Raw genomic sequence first — 22,721 nt, 5'->3', positions numbered from 1 at the left:
ACTTGTTGGATAAAAGTGACAGGGAACACCTCTTCTACTGTACTGTTATGAAAAGAGAAGGGAAGGGTGGTGGAAGAGAGACGCCTATGGATATCAATAAGGTTATATGTAAGTTACAGGTTCCATGTCAGAAAGTTTAGGCATTTCTGTCTGATGGCTTCTGTTTTCTATGTGAAGCAGGAGACGAGGTCATTTGTTAAATATGAAGAAGGAAGAGAAAAGGTGATGAAACAAGGAACATGAGAAGAATGGAAACAGGTGCTGTCAGGAATGAAGTTCAAGTTTCACATCAAAAAACACAGCAAGGGGTTTCCCTGGTGGCGCAGTGGTTGAGAGTCTGCCTGCCAATGCAGGGGACACGGGTTTGAGCCCTAGTCTGGGAAGATTCCACATGCCACGGAGCAACTGGGCCCGTGAGCCACAACTACTGAGCCTGTGCATCTGGAGCCTGTGTTCCGCAACAAGAGAGGCCGTGACAGTGAGAGGCCCGTGCACCGCGATGAAGAGTGGCCCCCACCACTCGCTGCAACTAGAGAAAGCCCTCGCATAGAAACGAAGACCCAACACAGCCAAATAAATAAATTAATTAAATTTTTTTTAAAAAGCAAACAAATAAATCAAAAAATAAAAAGGTAAAGAAAGAACCACAGTGTCTTTTATTGCTGTGGAATTACCCCAGAAGCCAAATTTGAAATTTTCAACGTTAATAATTTTCTTTCAGATTAAAATGGAAAGGAGACCCAGACCGTTAAAATTATAAAACAAAGTACAGCCTTATTTCCTCTACTCTCACTAAAATTAGATTATGACCTAGTAAGATCTAACTTAACTGACTCTGCATTGCCCAAGCAGTTAAAATTAGCAAAAACTAATGGTTAACATACATATTTTCAGATTAAAGATAATTCAGATTTCAATGAAGTAGGTACTAGCCTTAGAAACACAAGAGGAATGTTAAGGGTAATAAAACTCATTTAAGAGTTTAAATATATCTTAACTCATAGAACAATACAGCCATGAAGAAAAAAATGAACTGAATTACTACAAAAATTATAATAAAACAAAGTATGACAAAAACTACCATCCCAATCTATTGGGTGAGCCAAAAGTTTCATTTGTTTTTTTCCATAAGATGGCTCTAGTAGCACTTAGTTGTTTTTAACTTTATTCAAAACAATTTTGTTAGAGTGTATGTGACCACTGTCATATCAGTGTGCATTTAAAAAAAAAAGACATCAAAATTGGTGAATTTTTTTTTTTTTTTTTTGCTGTACGCAGCCTCTCACCGTTGTGGCCTCTCCCGTTGTGGAGCACAGGCTCCGGACGCGCAGGCTCAGCGGCCATGGCTCACGGGCCCAGCCGCTCCGCGGCATGTGGGATGTTCCCGGACCAGGGCACGAACCCATGTCCCCTGCATCGGCAGGCGGACTCTCAACCACTGCGCCACCAGGGAAGCCCCTAAAGTGGTGAATTTTTGTGTAGCCATTTTGACACTGAAGGTGGAAGAAAAAAACCAACATTTTCAGCATATTATGCTTTATTATTTCAAGAAAGGTAAAAATGCAACTGAAACACAAAACAAGATTTGTGCATTGTAGGGAGAAGGTGCTATGACTGATTCAATGTGTCAAAAGTAGTTTGCGAAGTTTCATGCTGGAGATTTCTTGCTGGACGATGCTCCATGGTCTGGTAGATCAGTTGAAGTTGACAGCGATCAAATTGAGATATTAACTGAGACCGTTATACCATGCAGGAGATAGGCAACATACTCAAAATATGTCAAGCATTGAAAATCATTTGTCCCAGCTTGCTTATGTTCATCACTTTGATGTTTGGGCTGCACATAAGTCAAGCGAAAAAAACCTTCTTGACCATATTTCCACATGCGATTCTCTACTTAAACGTAATGAAAACGTTCCGTTTTTAAAATAAATTGTGATGCGCGATGAAAAGTGGATACTGTACGATAATGTGGAATGGAAAAGATCGTGGAGCAAGCGAAATGAACCACCACCAACCACACCGAAGGCCGGTCTTCATCTAAAGAAAAAGATGTGTATATATGCTGGGAATGGAAGGGAGTCCTCTATTATGAGCTCCTTCTGGAAAACCAAAGGATTAATTCCAACAAGTACCGCTCCCAATTAGACCAACTGAGAGCAGCACTTGACGAAAAGCGTGCAGAATTAGTCAACAGAAAACACATAATCTTCCAGCAGGATAAAGCAAGACCACATGCTTCTTTGATGACCAGGCAAAAACTGTTACAGCTTGGCTGGGAAGTTCTGATTCATCTGCCGTATTCACCAGACATTGCATCTTCAGATTTCCATTTATTTAGGTCTGTACAAAATTCTCTTAATGGAAAAAATTTTGATTCTCTGGAAGACTGTAAAAGGCACCTGGAACAGTTCTTTGCTCAAAAAGATAATAAGTTTTGGGAAGATGGAATTATGAAGTTGCCTGAAAAATGGCAGAAGGTAGTGGAACAAAAGGGTGAATACGCTGGTCAATAAAGTTCCTGGTGAAAATGAAAAATGTGTCTTTTATTTTTACTTAAAAAACCGAAGGCACTTTTTGGCCAACCCAATAAATAAGGCTTTGACATTTTGTACATAAAAATAATGTAACTAAGCCAAGTTACCACTAATATCTGATGACTGTTACTCTAAAATATTAAATATGAATGATTTTAATTAAAATCTGTAGATTCTCTATTCTCTACACTTATGTAAAGGGCATACTATGTCATAAGCATGGAGCCTGGGACTGGGAATATTAAAATTAACTTAATTATTAAGATACGGTACTTATACACTAAGAATCATGGGTGGAACAAGAAATACAGAGTAAATATAAATGACTGAGAAGCCCTCATTCCAGAGAAAAACAGGCGATCATTTTAGATAAGAGCAAGTTAAAGTTAAAGGAAGATGGCACGAAACTAACAGGAATGTTTTAGGAAGGAAAACTAGGTTATCTGGAGCTGTGAATAACTGAAATGAAGATAAAAAGACTGAGGTCAGGTTTGGAGGGCCTTAGAAGCCATGTTTTAAACTCTGGATTTACCTTGTAAGAAATGAGAAGCTTCTGGACAAATTTAAGTACAACATGAACAAATTCTTTATACAACTAGATGGAGACTGGTGACATTCAAACTGGTAAAGGTGCTGGTTACTCTAACAGACGAAGAGGGAGCTAATGAAGGCATATAACTTCTATTTCTATTCATTTAATCGTCACAGCAATTCTATGAGATAGGAGCAATTACTATTCCCAGTTTATAAATGAGGAAACTAAGGCACAGAGAGTATATAACTAACTCAAAGTCAAAACTAATAACTACTGGCTGAGGATTTGAACCCAAATAATTTGGTTCCCAAATACAACTAGTTGAACCACAGTTTTGCCACTGATAAGAACTAGAGTAAAACACTGAAACTATGAAAACCAAAAGTTTTAAGAAAGAACGTTGGTCACCAATGGTAAATGCTGAAATGAGACCAAATACGAAGAGTACATAGAAAATTAAAAGGCCATTGAATTTAGCAATTCAGAGTTTGCCAGTGACTTCTTCAATGAAAACAATAATTTTTGCCTCTGTAATCAACCACCAAACATATATCAAGGTTCAATCACCAAACATGTATCCAACTTCCTCAAGGTCTGAAACACCATATAAAAGGTTACAACATCGACAAGCAGCTTCAACATGCTTGAAAATTTGCATTCTCAATACTTAAAAATTAACAAAATACAGTCTCTGTAAAACAAATTATGTTTTTAAATCAACAGAAGAATTTGACATATACTAATAAAGCAAAATAACATTTTTATATTATGCTAATGCAAAAATGTAAAATAAAAATTATTTTTAAATGACATAGTAACTCAGATCTTTAAAAATATTTCAAGCAAAACTGCACAAAGATCATCTAAAGGGCAAAGACAAATAATATGCACTGCCTGCCTAAATAATGTATGAGATATTAGTTGGTTATGTCATAATAACATATCATATTAGTTTTTTAGACATAAAAATCACAACATATAAAAATTAAAATTTCAATTTTGCAAAAAGTACCATTAGCAAGCAAAGTACACATACAAACACACACACAAAATACCTGAAAGAAAAGATCTGCAACTTATACAAAGATATGTGATAAACTCATTTTTAAAAAAGAGAAAACATCTCAATAAATAAAGAGGCACAGGATTTGGAAAGATAACACATGGATGAGAAAATCCAGGTGGCTAATCAATATATGAATAAACACTCAACCTCACAGGCAGTCACAAAATAAAATCAAAATGTCAATTTCTACCCACCAGACTGTCAAAAACGTATGCAATAACATCTTCACACAATAATGTCTATTGGGAAATGAAATAACAGTATCCATTAAAATGTAAAATATGCATATACTTTGGTCTAGCAAACTCAGTTTGGGATAGAAATCAAACAGAAAAAAACCCATGAATTTCCACTTATAGGGAAATACTACAATTAATTACGGTACATTCACATTATTTTGTAGCTACTTAAAGACTGGCTTAGTTCTACATTTACTGAAAAAGTCCATTATGTGTTCTCAAGTTTACAAAAAAAAACAAAACAAATTTCAGAGTAAAGCCTACAAAAGCTATAAAAGAGAGAGAGGGAGGAGGCCAGCCAATGGGGCCCTGAACTTTTTGTTTGCACATAGAAGAAAGAAGTATGGATGATTATACATTAAACTATGTCTGTTACCCCAAATGGATAGGGTTTTGAATAAGTAGGGTGAAAATAACATTCCTCTATATACTTATTTAAGTGACTACAAACAACATATATTGCTTTGGTACTTAAAAAACAATCTGATAAACTAATAAATGCATTCTAAATCCAGTATGACAGTATCTCCAAAATAAAAGGCTATCTGTATATGCAAAACATTTGTTTTACTAATGGTTTTTATTTTTTCCAGTATATATGTGTATTGTATGTGTGTATATATTTTCTTCCTGAACATGTTTAACTTTTGTAATTTTTTTTTTTTTTTTTTTTTTTTTTTGCGGTATGCGGGCCTCTCACTGCTGTGGCCTCTCCCGTTGCGGAGCACAGGCTCCGGACGCACAGGCTCTGCGGCCATGGCTCACGGGCTTAGTTGCTCCGCGGCATGTGGGATCTTCCCGGACCAGGGCACGAACCCGTGTCTCCTGCATCGGCAGGCGGATTCTCAACCACTGCACCACCAGGGAAGCCCTGTAATTATTTTTAACTACAGTTTTAGCAAATAGTAATAGCTATGGAAATAGCATCCTATAAAGTATCTTTTTATATCTTACTTACGTAATGTTACAATCCCCAAAAACAACCATAAATTGTGCTATTTTAGGTCAAATAATTCTGCACAGATCTCTGCTTGAATCTACCTACTGCCATAAAAGGACTTCCCATCTTCCTGAGTATGCTTACAAAGTCTCTTTTCTCTTCTGGAATGTCTTGCTCCATTCTTCCCTACTTGCTTAAATTAAACCTACCTATTATTTTACAACTTCATTGGTTTTATTGCTTACCACTGTTTTGTTTTGTTTTTCCCCAATTATCTTTCCGGGTAATCCTATACTGAGTTCCCATTATGTGAGAATTTTCATAAAACACATTATTTCTATGTAACAAATTTCTGTGGCTTTCTGGTCCTGATGATGGAGAGAATGGGTGGGTGGTGGGACGGGGGGAGGAAGGGAAGGAGGAGGAAGGGAAGGAGGAGAAAGGAAGAAGGAAGAGGGAAGGAGGGTGAGAGGGAGGGGAAGAAAGGAAAAAAAAAGGAAGAAAGAGAAAAAGGAAAGAAAAATAAAGGTATTTGTTCAGTAAGGTATACTTTAATTATATCACTAACAAGCCCCTAAGTCACTTTTAGTTGAAAACATATATCCACACCATATATCCATACCATGTATCCATAGGTGCAAAAAAGCTTTGTACTACTTTTACGTGGGACAACTTTATGACTTCATTCCCAATAGAAATGTGTCCTCTCAAAGTTAACAGGCATTGATCTTTTAGACCAGTGATATTCATACTTTGTTTCTCTGTAAAGTCAGCTCTAGTAATATATATCCAAAGCAACAATAAAAAGTAGGTCACTTTCTGGGTTACATGTAATACATGCACTCTATGTAATTACTGAACAAAGCTTTCCTATTTATTGACATGTCACTTCTGATCAAGAGTTACTAGGAAGAAAAAAGAAGAGGGGAGAACAATGGAGGAAAAAATTAACTTTAAAAAACAAACAACACTGTTTTAAAGATATAATAAAACTAAATGATTTGTCTATCACAGTTAACATAAAATGTTAAGGGGTAAAAGCCACGTTCCTAAAACACATTTACCTTATTTATTTTGAAAACAGATTCCTGTAATACAGTTCAGTGCTTGGTCACTCTTCCCCTACGTTCCTATCCTAAACTTTGGTTTCTTTTCAATGAAAAAAAGGAGTCAGCAAAACAAAATGCCCCCATTAAATCATTCTGCAACATTTTGTGTCAAAAAAGTAATGGGAAATGCACACATCAGGGAAAGGTTACTGTTCTGCCAGAACATCTTTTCACTTGGTTCATAGCTCATCCTTCTACATAACCGTGCAGGCACTACTGATGGTTTTTTCTCTCAGTTTAATGTGGCATTTGAAGGATTATGGCATTTTCAGGAAACCACAGTGCAGTGATTTTAGTGGTTATCTGACTGAAAGTGATACTGTGACTTAGAATAACTGTGCTGTTTATGTGCAATGGTGAAAGTCAGCTACCAAGTCATTTCACAATGTCAACCTAATTCTTGATTGTGTATTTTCTTACAGGAGGTCAGTCTAGAAAGTGAGGCCAGAATTGGAGAAAACTCTTTTTAAATGGGAGCCTGCTGTATACAGGTATACTATATTTAACTTTAAATCCTATTAACTACATTGTAATAGGAAGAGCTAATTCAGAAATTGATAATATTAATTCCTTCCAGTTTAGGATAAATGTAATTGCTTCCTGAAACTGTTTCACAAAAAGGATTAAAATGAAGAATTAAAAGAAAAATTAAGAATTAAAATGAAAAGAAACCATACATCATACATGTAAACCTATTAGGAGCTATAAAGCTACAGTAAATGTGAGATATGCTATAAATATCCAGATAGCATGTTATTTTTATCTACAAATATGTTTTAGTCTATTTAAAAGCTCAATCTATAATATTTTGTTTTACAGAGTTAAGAAGAAAACAAAAAACTTTTCAGATTGAAAGAAAACATTTTCTACTATAAACCATTCCTCACAAACCTACATCTCAATTAGTAAAAAATGAAAAGTGGCTGCCTTATAATTAACTCATATGTTTCTGGTAGGCTATGACCTATAAAGTATATAACTGAATTAAAATTAGAAAAAATATTATGGGTTAATAATACAATAAAAAATAGCACTGTTGGTGGGAGGTTTATGCTGTAAATTATTCAGAATCCCAGAATTTCTTTCTCTTTTTATTCATTCCTATGGTATAATAAAATCATAGAATGTGAAAATTAAAAAAGATTTTCAAATCAATCTAATACACTGCTCATTTTATGAATGAGACAACTGGTTCCCAGAAAAGTTATCTGCATCCTCATGGTTGACACAGTCTTCAACCTCCCAATTTTAGCCCTATACCTTCCCCACCATTTTTCCTGGTTAGTTACCTAATTAAGTTGTCAAGTGAGGTTCATTTTTTTGAGCCTATTAAGATAAATACTAAATGCACTACCACAAAAAAAAAAAAAGGGAGAGAAACTGTCCTTAATAAGCATGAAAATTATATTCTTGGTTTTCCTAATTAACAACCTCTCCATATAGGTCAACAACATTAAGTAGAAAAGTAGAGTTATACTAATGACACATACCACATCTAAAGAATAAGTGAATCAGGTGAAATGAGGGAAAAAATGAGGCTTGAAATCTTCTCATTTTTATCTTGAATCATAAAATAGAGACAGAAATATGAAAGTATTGTTCAAATACGTTATAATACACACACACACACGCACGTTTTAAAACCTGAACAAGATCACTCTAAGGTTATATAATTCTGAGGTTATGTATTTCTTGAGATTTAAGTCTCTGTTTCACGTATGCTGAAGAAGGAATCAACTTGATGCAAAACTTCTCAACTAAGGAACAAACTGACATTTATTTTATGAAGATTCTGAAATAACAATGTTCTTATTTGCTAAGCTCACTAAATTTCAAAGGACCGCAATTCTTTGTCTATTATCTTGTATTGTTCTATTCATTTAAATGACCTCTTTTCTCAAAACAAAACAAAACCCTCAGATCACAGGTAATCAAGAGGCTGACTATCCGTGAGGTATATCTATTCTCCAAATTTAATCTACCAAATGTAATTACACTGTGCTGTCATCTTCCTCCCCCAACAACTGGTGGTTAATGCAAATACTCACCTCTCTAAAATTTCACATCATTGTGCCTATATACTCAGATTTCTTCATCTATAATTAGAGCTATGTGTGTTGTTCCTCAAGACAGAGGGACTACAAAAACATTCAGTAAATAGATGATCACAATTAAAATTACTTGTGACCAAAAAGGTAAAAATATAGATGGCATCACAGATGTTCACAAACAGCAACTTCAGTTAATATATATGGTATTATGTATGTATCATATGTGTGAATTAAGTATGTACACATATGCCATTTTAATATGTGTGTATATATAACATAAATACAATGTAATATATTATATTCATTCACATACATGAATGAATATAATATTCATATACCCTTCAATCTTAAAGTTATTTGTAAAAGATGTAACTTGCACCTAAAAAAGGACAGAGTATATTTTGTTAAAAGCAAATGTCCCAGGGACTTCCCTGGTGGTCTGGTGGTAAAGAACCTGCCTTCCAAAGCAGGGGACTTGGGTTCGATCCCTGGTCAGAGAACTAAGATCCCACATGCCGTGGGGCAGCTAAGCCCGTGTGCCACAACTACTGAGCTGGAGTGCCTCAAACTACAGAGCCCACGCACTCTGTAGCCCACGCACCACAACTAGAGAGAAGCCCATGCACCACAACTAGCGAGAAGCCCAAGCGCCACAATGAAGAGCCCGCGCTGCAGTTAAAGATCCTGCATGCCTCAACTAAGACCCAACACAGCCAAAAACAAAATAAAGAAATAGACCCCAAAAAACAAAAAAACAAAAACCACAAATGCCCCAGAGATAAACATCTACAAAGGTCAGATTTATTATGAGTGCTATGATCCTCATTTAATATAAATACAAATAAAGGATAATTTAATAACATCTAAAAAAGGAAAAGTAGTTATTTAAATAAGTCCTTTTAATATCAAAGAAAATCAAATAGCATAGTTAGAAGAATAAAGATTATAGCACTGCAATCTCAACGAACATCAAAGTCTCAAAAACCATAATATAAACAGAACATCAGATATGATCTTGAAAGAGATGTCATCATTTAGCCTGAAACAAATACATTTATAAAAGGCAAGTTTTACTCTACCAGGGAGCTGAAATGTAAATTTATGTTGAGACTGTATAGGTTAAGAGCATAGGCTCTGGAGCCAGACTACCTGAATTTGAGTATCAGTTTCACTACTTTCTTTTGGGAAGTTATTTAAGCTCTCTATGCCTTAGTTTCCCCAACAATTCAAAGGAGATAATACTACTGCTCACCTAATAGGGAAGCTGTAAGGATTAAATGATTCAAAATGTATACAGGAGGTACCTGACCCATGGTAAGCATTATATAAATGGTTTATTACAGTTGTCATTTGCATATATAGGGCATTTACAATTCCCTAACACTTGTGCCAAGCCACTTACTTGTATTTATCTCAATTAATCCTCCAACAATCTATGGGTTAGGTACTACTGATTATGGTTATTTTACAGATAAAGAAACTAAGCCAGAGAACATAAAGGCAGAGTTCACAAATAACAGAAACAGGTTTCAAACCCAGTGGAGTGGCTATAAATCCCCACTTAATCATTCATTATATAAAACTCTCTCCCAAAATGTAGTTAAAATTTAATAACATTTAGGCTCTTCACATAAATTTAGCAGGCTTGTTTCAAAAACATCCAATGTAAAATATCAAGCTGAAGAAGGAATAAAATGGAATAATTTGTTCACATTTCAAGACTCACTTTAATTAGAAGTATCTCTTTAATTAGAAATTCCTTTGTTAAAGAAAAAACATATTCAATGACAGCTGTTCAAGATGGTACAGCAGGCTTTATTTAGGACCATCATGATAGATTTAAGAACCACTGCAATGGGATTTTATATTGGGGGAGAAAGACTGGGCTCAACTCTGAATACAGTACAGGCAAGTGGGAATTTATAGCCAAAGAACACGGTGGGGATCAGTGGATAGAAAATTAGTAAGCAGAAACAACAGAGCTAAGGGGGTTCTGGCTAAACTGACCTAAAAGGATTTTTCCTTAAGACAGGCCAAGGTGATCAGAATGGTAGAGGATGAGGAACCTGATCAGATATCTAGGGTGATCAGATATCAAGGGTGGGGGGTTCTGGTTAAAGTAACTTAGCAGGGTTCTTGCTAACACTGGACTTTATAAAGAAATACACAGATGAGCTTAGGAGAAAGTTCAGTAACCTGACTAAAGTTTCGTCTAGAAAAGAATCTTTGTTGCCTTTAGTGCATTAAAATTTTTTTGAAAAAAAAAAACAACCAAAAACCAGAAACATGTATAAGAGTAATATTAAGATGAAAAAAAAAAAAAAAGGATCAGGAAAGGAATAGGCTATGAGGAACCAGTGACAAGAGAACATTTGCCATGGTTGTCTGGGGCTGGGGTAGAAGCTATGATTGACAGTATAGAGGCACAGCACTTTTTGAGGTGATGGAATTTCTCTAAAATAGGATTACAGTGATAGCGGAACACTTCTATAAATTTCTTAAAAATTACTACAGTCGGGCTTCCCTGGTGGCACAGTGGTTGAGAATCTGCCTGCCAATGCAGGGGACACGGGTTCGAGCCCTGGTCTGGGAAGACCCCACATGCCGCAGAGCACTAGGCCCGTGAGCCACAACTACTGAGCCTGCATGTCTGGAGCCTGTGCTCCACAACAAGAGAGGCCGCCATACTGAGAGGCCCGCGCACCGCGATGAAGAGTGGCCCCCACTTGCCACAACTAGAGAAAGCCCTCGCACAGAAATGAAGACCCAACACAGCCAAAAATAAATATAAAAAATAAATAAATTAATTAATTTTTAAAAATTACTAGTCTACACTTAAAATGGCTGAATTTGTATCTCAATATAGTTATTTTAACAAAGAAACGAGATATTTGCTCTTTATCAAAGGAAGTACGCTTTATCAAAGGAAATGACTTATTTTCCACTCCTCTCTAGCTAAATGAGAGAAAGGGCAACAAGAATGGCTTCCACTCTAAGAGACTTAATCATTAATCATATTCTACACAGTTACAGAATACTCTAGCAAGAGATTCTGAAAGTAGGTATTTACAGGAGAGCTGTGACGGAATGTAAACACATAGGCAGTATTTATTTGGGAACTTGGAACATCACATAACCTTTGAATATCAGAGCTAGTGTGTTAGACCTCAGAGATGATATAGCCTGACATCTTCTCCAGTAAAATAAGAAAACTGAGATCCACAAAGACTAAGTGACTTGCCAGCACTGGCAAGTGACAAGCTTGGACTAACTGAGATCTCCTACTCTGAGTGAAGTAATCGCAGTCAATCAGAAACCATTATTTGCCACTCTCTTCTGCTGTTGTTTGCAACATATATATACTATTTTAAAGTTTGTTTTTAATAATTAAAAATGAAAAAACCAGTCAATTTGGACTTATTTAAAGAAATGCCTCTGCCCTCAAAGAGATTACATACTGTTTCAGTGTATAAAGCTGCAATGCATACAGATTTAGCAATGCATCAGTAAATAATTTAATAAGCATTTATTCTGAATTAACTTCTTGTGCCATATTGTATAAGACTATGAAAATCATCTTGACTACATAGAAGGCCTGACCTAATCTAGTGAAAAAAGTAAAAATTCATAGACTATTTGCAAGCAAGTGGATAACAGCATGATGTGGGATTTTATGTGGGTCCCAAGGGCAATCAAAGTAAGAAAAAGATCATTATGGGATCATGTAGGTCTGGAAGGATAAATGAAAGAAGTAAATACTGACCTAGTCTTAGAAGGAAGAAGAGAATATGATCCAAAATATTAGAGGAAGCTGGAAAGTCTCAAGCAAATAGTTGTAGTGCACATTCAAAATAAAAGGAAGACTAAAGAAAAGAAGCAACTTCCAACTGAAATGAAATGAATAAATTGCTTGAAAAAAACAAAAAACAGCTTACCAAAAGTAACATAAGACCAAAGAAAAAATCAATAGCTCTATTACCTATTTTAAAAATTGAAGTAATTACCAAAAATGTCCCAACAGAGAAACTCTGGCCCAGATGGTTTCATTGAGGAATTCAATGAAAACTCAATGAAGAAATAAAATCAATCAATAAATGCTTTAAAAAAAATAGAATACTTTGTAACACCTTTTAGAAGGCCGATATAACCTGATAACAAAACATGATAAAGACTTAAGAAAAGCAATTAAAAGAATAATACTTGCATGAATAGACACAAAACCCTTATCAAAATATTAGCAAATGAAATTTAAAAAAATACACATATAAAAGAGGCAATATCTCACCACCAGTAGGGGTTTATCCCAGGACCGTTAAGGCTGATCCAACTTTTGAGGCCTCTTTCCGTGGGGGATGGAAAAGCCAGACTGAAAGACTGCTTGTGCACCTCTGCCAAGATCTCCTCATTGAGGGGTCTTAAAGACACTTTGCTCCACGGACTCAGTATTGTTCTGCTGCCTACCCCTTCTCCTTTTCCTCCCCTCCAGCCCCTGGGTCCATTAAACAGCAAGGACCTTCTGTCCAGGCTGCCTCAGTACTGACCTTAATGCCCCCCCCCCTCCCCATTTCGGCACCAACCCACTAGACCCTTATCAGTGGGCGGAAATGCAACATTCCGGGAACCAGCAACCTTTCCTGTTTGGCCTCTTGCTTATACTACTGCAACAAATTAATAACTTTAATTGTAACTTTCAACTTGGCTTGTGATCCTAATTGACTACCTCAACTCCTGGTAGCTCTCAACACTTGCACAAACAGTTAAAAGAAATCATATTTTATTCTTATACGATAGCATCAAAAACATTAAGTACTTAGGAATACATTTAATAATAGACATACAAGACTTCCACAATGAAAACTACAAAAACATCCAATGAGAAAAAATAATGGATATTTGAAAATCTGAATAAATGCAGAGACATACCTAGTTCATGGATCAGAAAACAACTATTAAGATGTTAATGTTCCCCCAAATTCATCCATGTATTCAACACAAAGCTAATCAAAATCCCAGTAGGCTTCTTTCGAAAAATTGTGGTTAAATATACATAAAATTTACCATTTTAACCATTTTAAAGTGTGTATTTCTGAAGCATTAAGTATTTTCACACTGTTGTGCAACCATTACCACCAACCATCTCCAGAACTTTTTCATTTTACCCAACTGAAACTCTGTACCCATTAAACACTAACTCCCCAGTCACCCTGCTCCTGGCAACCACCATTCTATTTTCTTTCTCTATGAACTTGACTAAGTATCCCATATTAAGTAGAATCATACAGTATTTGTTCTTTTGTGACTGGCTTATTTCACTCAGCATAAGGTCTCCAACGTTCATCCATGTTATAGCATGTGTCAGAATTTCCTTCCTTTTTATGGTTGAATAACATCCCACTGTACGCATATACCACATTTTGTTTATCCATCCATCCATTGATGGACACCTGGGTTGCTTCCACCATTCGGCTACTGCCAATAATGCTGCCATGAATATGAATGTACAGTATCTCGTTAAGTCCCTGCTTTCATTTCTTTTGGGTATACACTCAGAAATGAAATTCCTTCTTCTCCACATCCTCCCCCAAACTTGTTATTTTTCTATTTTTGTTTGTTTGTTTGTTTAATAACAGCCATTCTAATGGGTCTGAAGCTGTATCTCATTGTGGTTTTGATTTGAGTTACACTAATGATTAATGTTTAGCATCTTTTCATGTGCTTATTACTCATTTGTATATCTTCTTTGGAGAAATGTCTATTCAGGTCCTTTGCTCTTTTTTTTTTTTTTTTTTTTTTTTTTTTTTTTTTGCGGTACGCTTCTCACTGTTGTGGCCTCTCCCGTTGGGGAGGCACAGGCTCTGGACGTGCAGGCTCAGCGGCCATGGCTCACGGGCCTAGCCGCTCTGAAGCATGTGTGATCTTCCCGGACCGGGGCACGAACCCGTGTCCCCTGCATCGGCAGGCGGACTCTCAACCACTGCGCCACCAAGGAAGCCCCTTTGCTAATTTTTAATCAGTTTTTTTCATTATTGCTGTGGATGATTTCTTGTGCTTTTTATACTCTTGATATCAATACTTCATCAGATATATGATTTGTAAATATCTCTCCCATTTTGTGGGCTGCCTTTTCACTCTGTTGATAAGATTCTTTTGATACACAAACATTTTTAATTTTGAATGAAGTCCAACTTATATATATATATATATTTTTAAATTAATTAATTTATTTATTTTTGGCTGTGTTGGGTCTTCGTTTCTGTGCGAGGGCTTTCTCTAGTTGTGGCAAGCGGGGGCCACTCTTCATAGCTTTGCGTGGGCTTCTCACTATCGTGGCCTCTCTTTGTTGCGGAGCACAGGCTCAGTAGTTGTGGCTCACGGGCCTAGTTGCTCCGCGGCATGTGGGATCTTCCCAGACCAGGGCTCGAACCCGTGTCCCCTGCATTAGCAGGCAGATTCTCAACCACTGTGCCACCAAGGAAGCCCAACTTATATATTTTTGTTGTTGCTGTTGCTGCCTGTGTTTTTGGGTATCATACACAGACTTTTTTCTTTTTAATGAAAATAAAAAGCTCTTTCTAACACTCATATGAAAATGCAAAGGATCCAGAAAAACAAAAGAGCTTACCATAAGGTCTCAAGAATCAAGACAACTGGTACTGGCACAGAAATAAGTACACAGCTTGATGGAACACACCACAAAGTCTAGAAATCGACCCTCATTTAAAGGGTCGATTGGTATTTAACAGTGGAACCAAAGCAACTTAATGTGGAAAGGCAAGCGTTTTCAACAAATGGTGCTGGAAAACTGGAAACCCACAGGGGATAATAAACAAACCTTCCTTAACTCTACCTGAGACCATAAAAATTAATTTCAGATGAATCACATATCTCGATATAAAAGATAAATCATAAAGCTTCTAGAAGAAAACAAAGGAGATCATTTTTGTGACCTGGATCTAGGCCAAGACTTCTTAGATAGGAAACAAGAGCAATAATCATAAAAGTTGCTAAACTGGACTTAGTAAAATTAGTAACTTCTGCTCTTTAACACCATTAAGAAAATGAATAGGCAGGCCACAGATAAGGAGCATATGTTTGAAAAACATGTATTTGTAAAAAACTTAAATCCAGAACATATTAAAAGCTCCTATAACACACTACTAAACATACAACCCAATTATTTTTTAAATGAGCAAAAGAATTAGTTCACAAAGGAAGACATACAAATAGCCAGTGAGCACATGAAAATGTGCTCAACATCATTATACATCAGGGTAATACAAACTAAAACCACAGTGGGATTCGCTCACACGCTCATTAAAATGGCAGACATCAAATAAATACTAAACATGCCATTTACATGAAACTCTACAGGAGGCAAGTTATAAGGGTAAAAAATAGAAAAGTGGTTGCCTTTGAGAAGAGGGACTGACCAGGAAAGGGCACAGCTTTTGGAGAGTGATGAATATGTTCTATATTTTGATATAAATGGGGGTTACATGAGTGCATGCTTTTGTTAAAATTCACTAATTTATTCACTTAACATTTATGCATTTCATTGTATGTAACTTTTACCACACACACACACACACACACACACATACACATACACACACACACACACACACACACAAAACTACTGAACTTAGATTTACTTTTTTGCCACGGTTTGGGTTGGCAATTCTGAAACTACTTCCTATATATTCTAAGCTTGAGCAAATAGGAAAATACATTGTCCTGAAACCTAAATCGGACAAGACAATTTATAAATACACTTTAATAATTTTTTTTTTTTTTTTTTTTTTTTTTTTTTTTGTGGTACGCGGGCCTCTCACTGTTGTGGCCTCTCCCATTGCAGAGAATAGGCTCCGGACTCACAGGCTCAGCGGCCATGGCTCACGGGCCCAGCCGCTCCGCGGCATGTGGGATCCTCCCGGACCAGGGCACGAACCCGTGTCCCCTGCATCGGCAGGCGGATTCTCAACCACTGCGCCACCAGGGAAGCCCCCACTTTAATAATTGAAAAAAATATTTCCATGAAACTGTTTAAGCTTGTTTCATCATTAATTTAGAATTTACAACTTTTGGGAAGTTGAATTATTGTTTCTCTAAGTAGTTTACACAGTCTGGATTTAAAAACACTGAAACAAAGCACATGTAATTACGTTTCTAAGTAGATACAGACATTTTTGTTACTTGATTTTTAATTTTTTTTGTCTATACCGAAATTACTAAGATCATATTTCATCAAAATACCTATGTAAAAAAAACATATCAGGAAGGGTGATACATTATGAAACTTTAAATAGTTGTAATATTTGCATTTCTTTCCTAATTATTTTTGACAAAAAAAAGAAAGAAAACTATATTTTGTTTATTAATGCTCAGGCTGATTTCTTCACACATTCTAGAATTACTCATATATTAAATATTGGCATTCTTAGAGTTTTACTTCTGGTATGAAGCTGATTCAATTAACTAGTATTTTATTTTTTAAGTTAATACAATTAAATGACCTGGTTTTCAAAAACTATAATAAACTTTCAAAACTAAAGTAGACCTGATAATTTATTGTTTTTAAATCAAAAATCTTAAAAATAAACTATTAAACAAAATGAAAATTTAGAAATATTGTCTCAAAATAGGGACATAATTATGTTAAACCCTCCATAATGTGACAGAAATAGCTGTTCTGAATTTTATTGAATTTCAATTTTACTTAAGCATTAGATGATGTTATTGTTTGGTATTCATATCAGAATTTCCTTGAAAAGCTGTTTCTATAAACTATTTCTTATAATGCTTATTTTAAAAATAATGTAAATGTAAAAGTTTAAAAAGTTAAAAATCTAGGAAAACAAAGTTTCAGGTCATAATTATATTCCTTTGTTTAAATTTTCAAATAATTCCTAACGCTTCATCAGCTTGTATTTAGAATGCTATATTTATCTTCCCTTTTGATGTGAACCCTGTTAAAAGAATTAGGCAGCATATTTCCTCAGGCTATGGGTTACAAGAAGCCTATATGCTTTCTGAGACATCTTGATATGCTACTTTATCTTTGCCTTGCATATTAAATCTATTTTTAGATCAGATTTTTATTTTAAATCTATTTATATTAAAAATAAAAACTAGGAAGATTTACTATCTGGCCAATGATTCCTTAATGCAACCTCCTATGAAGTGTGTAAGCCACTAACCACCATGGGGAGGTGACCCTTGCTCAGTGACTTGGAGTAAGAACATGGGAGCTGTAAAGATAAGTAAAACAGAGACCTTGCCTTTAAGATGGTCATACTTTCAAGAGAGAAAAGCCAAGTGAAACATATTCCAGAGCTAACAGCAGTGAAACCTGAAGAAAGAGGCATATCACACAGGACATCAGGGTGACAAGAGGGGATATATTTTACCACACATAATTGAAAGAAACATTAGAAATCTAAGCTTTGGAAACAATCCTTTAGAATACAGTAATTTGTACTATACCAATCACTGACTCAGGGTGACAAGACAAAACAAAACAAAAACCTAAAACCTATCCTTGAAATTGTTGGTAGAAGTAAGGAAAAGAAACAGAGGATTAGCTAGAAATGTCTTTGTGCAGGAAATGTTTTTTTGTTGTTGTTGTTTTGTTTTTTTAGGAAATGTTTTTAATAATTTGAAATTTATTACATGACAAATCATTTTAAAATTTCTATTTGTTTCTAAGTTCTAATTTATAAGTATCCAATAATATACATTTGCACCATCACTTTACAATCATTTGATATTCCTACATGAATAAGCAAATTTTACCATTTAGAGTGATTATTATGTGATAAACTGCATAAGAAACAGTAAACTGGTAAGTGTATAATCAAAATTTAAAAAGTCATTCTATTTGTTTTAAGCAACCTATCAAATGCAATCTTAATTGTTCTTAAAAGAAATGAAACTAGGTTTCATGTTTTTAAAGTAATTGAAAACTATCTATTTAAAGTGATCTTATGTTCTGTGAACATAGTTAACTAACATTATAACTAAACCTTGCTCTCTTGGTCTAATCAAATCTATGGGGGAAAACACCCCTTACTATGACCCAGGCAATCTATAAGCCTCCATTCCAGTGAGAACAGGAAACGTAATTAAAAATTTAAAAATCTGATTTATCAAAGAGACTAATATTTGAAATAAAAATCTGATAAATATGAATTGGTGCTGGTGCTCCTAATAACTTATGACACCATCAAATTTGGTTTGGGGGAAGGCATTCAGAAGCTAGATGTTTAAATTGTGAAATAAATAGAAGTGCTAACAACATTGTTAAGAGAACAAACAAACATCCTAACCTTGTAACCAAAATGGTTCAATATCTATATAACTTGCCATATCTTCAAATAAGGAAGAGAATACAGCAAACATTTAATGGTGTAGACTTAGCTATAAAAGTAAAATAGCTTCATAGATCATTTCCTACCTTCACTGCTTCTAAGTAATGGCCACAATACAAGATAAGAATTAAATATGCTATTTAAGAGGACCAATGGATTTTAAGATTCTTAGTTTTAGGAGAACTTTTTGCTCCCTCCTATCTCCCATTAAGTAAAAAAAAAATGTGTCACAATGAGTTTACACAGTTAAGATAAAATTTGAGGCCTAAAAGTTTGGTCTTATTCCAAATTTGATAGTTTTATAAAGACTTATAGAGAAGAAAAGCCTACCTATCTCTAAAATCTATCTTTTGAAAATTAAATGTTCAAAAAGAAGAATCATTTCTACTATCACATGAGTGTATCAACTAACTAATCTCAAATCTGTGATTCCTAGTTCTTTACCTAATACACAGAAAAAACTCATCCATTATTCTTTAGTGACATGAAAGTAATCCTCCTTTATTAAAGCTTTTAAATGTCTTCATCAAATACTTATACTGAGTGACCAATTTGTTCCAGGAATAAATTATAATACTAAAAATTTTTTTTTATTAATTCGGCAAAGAATCATCAGTCACTAGTTATGTGGCATAGTCATTCATTTACCAAGCATTTACTGAGCATTAAAAGTCCCAGCAACTGTGGAAGCAAAACCAAGTAAGATATCACTAAGGGCTCAAAAGTACCTCCAACAATGAACATCCACAGCAAGGAGATCAATACCCCAAAAGACCTCACAATTCCAAGACAGTTTCAATTTGGCCTTTAGCATTTAATTGCACTAAATAACATAAAGGAATATATTTTCAACTGGAAACTTTGCAGACAAATTTTAATTAAGTTTAAAAAGTAAATGGCAAAAAAAGCACTATTTAAAAAAAAATCCATATGATACTGTAAACCATCTTTCTCTTTAACACCTTGTGGTAATTTTCATATTTCCCATGTTTAGAGGAAATAGTTCATTAGTCTAATCATTGTAGGGAACGTGTTTCAACAAATTCAAATTTTTTGTCCTCCATATTGCAGGAATAATTATATACAAAAACATGCACATTCTCTGAAAAGTAAAAAAATATGCATTTATATTATTACTGTATCATATTTACCAACTGGAACCCTTATTTCAGAGCCCACATATATGTATTCTTTAAATTACTAAGTAATACCACTGACCTACTATTTCATACAGAATTACTCACAAAGCCTGTAATGGAGCATAGTACAATTCTGATCATGTACAACAGAAGGAAAAACTAAGACCCAGAAATACTAAATTACTTGCCAAAGGCCTGAGAAAAACTTAAAGACGAAACAGAAAATAACATTTGAAACCTATTATTACAGTTTATTGATCAATTGAATGCAATTTCCTAGTGATATTAAAAAATTATACATGTAAATTAACGTATACATATATACAAATAACTGAAAAAGAAAGGAAAAAATAAGAACTTTCTTATACAGCCTGAATTACATAGAGAAGTGTGGTTTCAAAATCAAAACTGCTAAACAGCTGATTCTAAAGAGTCATGTACATTAGTTCAAAGGAACTTGAGAAAATACAGTAAATTCAATAAAAGATTAAGTAAATTAATTAAATTATGATCCAAGTTTAATTTTATAAGAGAACTTAATAGACATACATAGTAAGTATAATGATCAAGCACTGAAATATATCTTTAGGGAAAATAAAGTATAATTTAAAATGTCTTAAAATAAAGTTAAAAATAGCGTGTATACATAATATTTAAGAGGCAACTTAATCATAAAAGTGTGGGCTTTGGGGGCAGATTTGCAAACAGTGATGGTGCCAATTACTAAATAAATGAGATGTTAAGGGAAATGGCAGATATTAACTTATCAGAGTACCTTTTTAAACACATGAAATTCTACATAAAATTCTTCTTTATCCCAAGAGCAATGTGCTTAAACTGAATGCGTATATGTGTGTGTGTGTGTATATATATTTAAAGAACAATCACATTATAACCATAAAACACTTGATGGCACTGCTTTATATCCAGCTTGTTTTATCCTCAGAAACATTATTAATATATAATATTTATAAAACATTTAATTCCCTCTTCATAACCTCTTTAAAACCTTTGCATAAAATCTGTGATGTTATCTTCTTAACAGGGCAAAACCAAGAAAAAAGACTTTGTATATCCATCATTTCTAGAGTAACAAAAATATCTTCACCTTTCATGAGACTTTCAGAAAAATCCCACACATTGTAATGTTATAATAATGCAATTAAGGATGAAAATTTTATAACAGGAACTAATTAAACAAATGAGAAGAAAGGCTAATATTAATTAAAAATCTTATCAAGAATCAAAGAAAGATGATACCTATTTTTTTAAAAACAGCTAGATAATACAATGTCTTGGAGATGCTCTTGTATTAAGTGGCTTTTAAAATAAAATTGTATTTATTTCCTAGGTTCTTCCTTTCAAATAAATGACCAAAAAAATAAAATAAAAACTTGGCAAAAACATATAGGGCCTATAGCAACAAGGCCTGAATCAAGCTACTATCTTAAAAAGATAAATTAGAGGTAGATATTTACATAGGTTTAAGTAATTGAAGAGTATAACCAGGTCTCTTAAGTTTTTAACTAGTGTTTCAAAATGATCATGCCCTATAATGCCACCCTCAACCCCCATGGGAATTTTCTTCTAGACTCAATTTTTGTTCATTACGTAAGATTGTTTTTACAATTTTTCCTTTGTTTATTTTCGTTGTTTTGTTGTTTTATGTACTCCACTCTGTTATGCTTATGCTTTCTTTTTTTACATAAATCAGAAAATTATGTTGCAGTCAGAATTATTCATGTGTATCTTCTGACATTAGAACTAATTTACCTTAAACTTAAATGAGTTTAACCTCCAGGAGAGCTCTCATGATATTCTACATAATCTACTTCAAAAAACAGTGGCCTAATATGATAGACTTTCTCAACTTTGTTGAAGCACTTTGTATTTCTTTACTGGAATTTTTACTGTCTCATTATCTTCCTCAGTGACATTATAAAAACCTCATGAAATTTAAAACCACGTGCCTTTACTTAAGGAATTAAAACAAACAAATTATACTTTTAATGACAAATAAATGACATCATTTTGGAAGCAAATATTTAAAATCCTGTAACAGTACTAATATTCATTTTATCAACTTACTCTTTTTGAAACATTTAATTTCTGTGCCATGAGTTAGTTTAATAGGGCTTTATCAAAAGACAATTTTTGAAGGAAATCAGAAAGCATTCCTGTAACATACTAAAAGATTCTTTGTGTCACTGTCCTTTGAAAGAGGATACCTCTTTTATTTAGATGAGGTCTCCTTTTGATCACCCCCCCCCCCAACTCCTTCATCTCACCCAGGGCTTTGAGCAATTTCTTCATCTCAGCAAGAGAGGCAAATGGCTAAAATTAGCAGTCTCTGGACCCTCAGGAATAGCCACTGTGCCATACCAGCTGAGATTCCTGATTAGAATTATGTCTGATTTTTTTTTAAAAAAGTGACAAAACAAAACAAAGAAGCAGAGAAGAAAACCAAACAAAAAACAAAAAATGTCTATCTAGGCCATCTTTTCACCTTTCTTTATTTCATAAGAGAGAAGCATTTAACACATTGTTTTGAAAAATGAAAAGGAAGTGCCAACGAAGTTCTTGTCAAGAAAAAGTATCTGTCATCATCTCTAATAAACTTCAACTTTTATAATATGCTAACAGAACTTAGTAATTTTATTGTTTTATGAGATAAAACATAATAATCTTAGCACAAAGGGTTTGGATCAAATGATATATTTCTGTGGCCTCTATATGCA

At 34.4% G+C, this 22,721-nt stretch overlaps 1 protein-coding gene across 8 annotated transcripts in view; it reads right to left on the bottom strand.

The window, feature by feature from the left end:
- Nucleotides 1-22,721, bottom strand: part of PHF14 (PHD finger protein 14) — a 232,917-nt gene that overhangs the window by 91,284 nt on the left and 118,912 nt on the right. The gene's annotated exons all lie outside the window — the stretch shown is intronic.

This window comes from Kogia breviceps, chromosome 9 (genome assembly GCF_026419965.1).
Source record: "Kogia breviceps isolate mKogBre1 chromosome 9, mKogBre1 haplotype 1, whole genome shotgun sequence".
Classification (NCBI taxonomy): Eukaryota; Metazoa; Chordata; class Mammalia; order Artiodactyla; family Physeteridae; genus Kogia; species Kogia breviceps.
Note: the sequence above shows the minus strand (reverse complement) of the source record. Positions and strands in the feature narration are given on the sequence as shown.